Raw genomic sequence first — 6,000 nt, 5'->3', positions numbered from 1 at the left:
ATAATTTCATAATCATTTACATTTCCAAATTTGGTTACGATTGGTTAAGTTTTGGAGGAGGAAACAGTCGAGTACGAAACCTCGATTTTTGAGATTTTTACGCAGGATTTTTCGCCTTGTCCTTAATGTCCTTATCGCACTAGTTTTAGGAGCCGCTTCCGTTAGCGAGACGGGTATATTTACCTAAAATATTTAAAACTCAGCTCCTGTTTCGTCTTAAATGTGGATGGCCGGCGATAGATAAGCGAAAATCGCTACTTAATGTTATGCAAAAGGAACTCTATTAAATATATTAAGAACGGGTCACTCACGTATTTAAAAACGTAACGTAGTTAAAATACGTGAGTGACCCGTTCTTAATATATTTAATATGTCTGTGTCTCACGGAAGTTTTGTTATCAAAAGGAACTCTGTCTGTCTGTACTATAACCGCGAAAATCGAAGTTCGCAAATTGTGGGGATTTTTCTCTGTCACTCGTCACTCTAATCTAATTACGCCTTCATTGGAGTAAAAGAGAACGATCCCCGCAATTTGCGAATTTCGGTTTTCGCGGTAGCCGCTCTGTTACTTCTTCACGCTCAAACCTCAAGCCTCCTCCACACTCGTGCGCGAATCGCGGCGCGAAGCCGCGAACGCGAGTGTGGCGTCGATTTTCGGACAGCGAAATCGACTCCACACTCGCGTTCGCGGCTTCGCCCGCGATTCACGCGCATAGTCTGGAGAGGGCTTTAGATGGAATTTGGTATGAAAATAATTTGTGTTCAGTGGTTTCCAGACGGGACTGATCAAATCAACCGATTGAACCGAAATGAAATTGGCGTCAAAATCCAATAATTTTAGATTTATGGCATAGTCTAATAAAACATGGTCTTCTCTTCCCAGAGTGACACAAGCCTACGTCATAATAACATGGCCGCTATATACAGCGCTATCGCATCCATACTAATATTATAAATGCGAAAGTGTGTCTGTCTGTCTGTCTGTTACCTCTTCACGCTTAAACCGCTGAGCCGATTTTGATGAAATTTGGTATAGAGATAGTTTGAGTCCCGGGGAAGGACATAGGGTAGTTTTTATCTCAGACATCACTCTTTAAGGGGGTGAAAAAGGGGGTGGAAGTTTGTATGGGGAATCAATAACCGCTGAACCGATTCGGTTGAAATTTGGTATACAGATAGTTTGAGTCCCGGGGAAGGATATGGAATATTCTAGAACATTCGAAAGTATTCTGGAATGTTCCACAATGATCTAGAATGTTCTCAAATATTCGACAACATTCCAGAATGTTTTGAAATGCTGTGGACTGCTCTCGAATACTCTCGGATGGTCTGGACTGTTCTAGAAACCCCCCCCCCCCCCCAACCCTCGACCGACCCCCCCCCCCACCGAGATTTTTTTTTTTTTTTTTTTTTTTTTTTTTTTTTTTTTTTTTTTTTTTTTTTTTTTTTTTTCACACCATTCGAAAGTGTTCTGGAATATTCCACAATATTCGAAAGTGTTCTGGAATCTTCCATAATGATCTAGAATTTTCTCGAATATTCGACAACATTCCAGAATGTTCTGAAATGCTGTGGAATGCTCTCGAATACTCTCGAATGTTCTGGGCTGTTCTAGAAATGTCTAGCCTCGAGACCCGACACCTCACCAGGTACAAATTTTTGTAGGTATATATTTATTTAAACATTATTGCACTTAATACAATTAAAATGTACAAATGGCGGACTTAATGCCTATAGACATTTTCTACCAGTCAGCCATAGCCAACCATAACTTCAACTACTCCTACTTCTTCAACTTCAACTTCTCCTACTTCTTTAACTGTATCTTCTCCAACCTTTTCTACTTCTTCAATTTCAACTTCTCAACTTAAACATCTCCAACATATTTAACTTCTTCAACTGCGCCAGCGTATTCAACTTCATTTACTTCTTTAACTTCTCCATCTTACAAATTCTTCAAATCTCCAACTTCTTTATCTTCCTAAACTTCTTCAATTTATCTAACTTCTTCAACTACAAATTCTCTAATTATTTCAAGTTCTTCAACTTCGACTTCTCCAACTTCTTCGACTATTCCAACTTCTTCAACTTCTCCAAATACTTCAACTTCTCCTACTTCTTCAACTTCAACTTCTCTAACCTTTTCAACTTCTTCAACCCCAACCTTTTCAACTTCTCCAATCTTTTCAACTTCTTCAACTTCTACTTCTCCAATCTTTTCAACTTCCTCAACTTCTACTTCTCTAACTTCAACTTCTCCTACTTCTTCAACTTCAACTTCTCCTACTTCTTCAATTTCAACTTCTTCAACTTCTACTTCTGCAACTTCAACTTCTCGTACTTCTTCATCTTCACCTTCTCCAACCTTATAAACTTCTTCAACGTCAACTCCTCCTATTTCTTCAAGTTCTTCAACTTCTTCAAATTCAACGTCAACTTCTCCAACTCGAACTTCTTCAACTTCACCAACCTTTTTAACTTCTTCAACTCCAACCTTTTCAACTTCTTCACCTTCTCCTACTTCTTCAATTTCAACTTCTCCTACTTCTTCAACTTCAACTTCATCAACCTTTTCAACTTCTTCAACTCCAACCTTTTCAACTTCTTCACCTTCTCCTACTTCTTCAATTTTAACTTCTCCTACTTCTTCAATTTTAACTTCTCCTACTTCTTCAACTTCAACTTCTCCAATCTTTCCAGCTTCTTCAACTTCAACTTCTCTATCTTCAACTTCTCCTACTTCTTCAATTTCTTCAACAGTCTCTAACTTCAACTTCACCTACTTCTTCAACTTCAACTTCTCCAATCTTTTCAACTTCTTCAACTCCAACCTTTTCAACTTCTTCACCTTCTCCTACTTCTTCAACTTCATCTTCTCCTACTTCTTCAACTTCAACTTCTCCAATATTTTCAACTTCTTCTCTAACTTCAACTTCTCCTACTTCTTTAACTTCAACTTCTCCTACTTCTTCACCTTCAACTTCTCCTACTTCTTCAATTTCAACTTCTCCTACTTCTTCAACTTCAACTTCTCCTACTTCTTCACCTTCAACTTCTCATACTTCTTCAATTTCAACTTCTCCTACTTCTTCAACTTCAACTTCTCCAATTTTTTCAACTTCTACTTCTCTAACTTCAATTTCTCCTACTTCTTCATCTTCACCTTCTCCAACCTTTTAAACTTCTTCAACGTCAACTCCTCCTATTTCTTCAAGTTCTTCAACTTCTTCAAATTCAACGTCAACTTCTCCAACTCGAACTTCTTCAACTTTTTCAACTTCTACAACTTCTTCAACTTTAACTTCTCTAACTTCAACTTCTACAACTTCTTCAACTTCTCGAACCTCCAAGTTGGAGAGGAGGTGGAAGTGATGTTAAGATACAAAATTATGGTTGTCTGTAAAGTCGGTTTACGGACGATATTTTTGCGCAATAACGACATAAGAAAACATTACGTAACGTTACCATGGAGATCTGTCCACAAAGTGACACTTTTTCGTGCAATGCTACCGGTGTTCATCGATTTATAAGACGTTATCACGTCAAAATTAATAAATAAATTAAAAAAAATATATCTTAAATTAAAAAGGGCTCAAAAGATCTTTAGTTACAAATAAAGAAAATTCGCATTTTTGACTAATTAGTCATTCATTTTGGGGGTGAAGAAGGGTGTAATAAAAAGCAATTTGTTAAAAAGTTATGGTACCCAAATTATTAATTCCACGCAGACGAAGTCGCGGGCAAAAGCTAGTATTATCATATAGCGCTGTCGCATGATGACGTAGGCTTGTGTCAGTCAGGTGACCTAGAAAAGACGGGAAGAGAGTACCAGGCGGAGTATAACTATTATTATACCATGATTTATATTATTTGATTTACCATGATTTATATATTAGAGCCCTCTAAATTGAAAAAAATCCCCAGAACAAAAATACTGGCCTCACAAATTGGTATTCTTGCGTCCGCATCTTATTTTATCGGTAATATCGGTAATTATCGGCGGTTGAATTCGGCGAGCCAAATTGGTATTTGGCTCCTGATTCGATCGAGCAAATGAATCAGATTGCCGAAAAATTTACTAATCTGGATACGCCTTTGGTCTTTACCTAGGGGCTGTCCATAAATTACGTCATCGACTTTGACGATTTTCGACCCCCCCCCCCCCTAAAATCATCCGAAAAAATCATGCTTCGAATGACCCCGTTTCCTCCTACGTGGACCCCCCCCCCCCCATTTGAAATGACTTAATTTATGAATAGCCCCCTAACTGTAAATATTAAACAGAGCCGGGTAGTCTGTCGCCGCCGATCATGTGCTTGCCCGGCTGGGAAGGACATAAGGGTTCACGCCAACGGAGTCGCGGACAAAGCTAGTATAAAATAAATATAGATTTTGACCACGCTAAGTTTTCTGTAGAGATGCAACGGATAGTTGTTTGACCGGATACCGGATAGTCGGCCTGACCTTCGGCGGAATATCCGGTATTGGCCGCCGAATATTCGGCCAGCGGAACTATAGGTACCTACATTTCGTTTTTCAGGAGAACATTCTGCAGGTTTGACGTGTTTCCTAGTAAACGTTGGCGCGGACTCATTTCTAGGTTCGAAATGAGTGCGCGCGCAAGTCAGTGGAATGATTATATCGTACTTGTTTATTGTTTTCAAATAATAAACAAGTACGATTATGACCGTGTCCGTTTCTTAAATCAAATTTATTTACTCCGAAATCAAGCAATGTTACTATCCGGTATCCGGCCGGACAGTAGGTCACTATCCGGTATCCGGCCTATCCGGCCGGTAACCGGATATCCGGTGCATCTCTAGTTTTCTGACAAGTTCTATGTCAAGTATGGATCTTGTAGGGATATGTGAGCATTCTTAACTGCCAAGTTTGTGCAAATTTAGCGTGGCCAGTGTCTAGATCCCTTTACTTTACCTGAGGCATCCTGTAGCAAATACAGCTTGTTAAAAGAGTAAGCTACGCCATCATATGACTCTGTATTAGTTTCACTTTTAGATATAGTATCGCATTTTACAAGCACCATTAAATAAAATATACTGTAAAATAAAACATAAAAATAAACAAATAAGTGGTGAGAAGCGAAGGGCCTACGCAAATGTATAAAATCGAAATATCGTTATCTGCCTCTCTCGCTCTTGTACAATCGAGTGATAGAGAGGCAAATAGGAGAACGAACAGACAAATGAAGTAGGCCCTCAATCTAGCCATAGTAGGCATTATGATGATGATGATATAATTTCCAACGATGCGATTACATAGGGCTTGTACACAAATCACGCGAGGTTCACAAATCACGAAAAAACCGTTTCTCGGTTTCGTTAAAAATATATAAATATCATAGAAGTAGCATCCTATAAAAGTGGTATACGCGTGCCTCCGTGAGGGACAAAACATACGCAAATGCGACACTGTGATTGGTCGAATTCATTTGTTGCCCACCATTATCAATACTAAAAAAAAGGTGGGGAACAAATAAAATGTGAGACTGTGACAAGGACAAACAATAATAGCGCTTTCGCTGCTACTCCTACTGAAAGATACATAAGACTATCCCGTTCTGTCAGTTATCCCCACCACTCATGCCCAATCCAGTTTAATACTAGATTCATGATAAATATTCATTCTGCACTTCAAAATAGCGAGTCTATTTAACGAAAATAGAAAAATATACAAGATTTTCTATATGCAATACAATTTATCTCAAAATTAGGTCGAACGAAAAAATTTCAAAGAAATACACGTGAGGTTGTGTGGGGGGAGGGGGTAGCCAAAAACCTCATCAAGGGGGAGGGGGGGTCAAAAAGTAGCCGAAAGCACCTCGCGTGATTTGTGCAAAACCCCATACGATAAAATTGAGCAAATAACTATAGGCCCCGCGACGCCCAGAGCGGGTTGGAGACTTCAACAGTTTAGAAGCAGTACCTCCCTATCTCAAGATCTAAACACAATAGTAACACTTTATGGGAGTATAACAGGTCA

This window comes from Cydia fagiglandana, chromosome 26, assembly GCF_963556715.1.
Source record: "Cydia fagiglandana chromosome 26, ilCydFagi1.1, whole genome shotgun sequence".
NCBI lineage: Eukaryota > Metazoa > Arthropoda > Insecta > Lepidoptera > Tortricidae > Cydia > Cydia fagiglandana.
Note: the sequence above shows the minus strand (reverse complement) of the source record.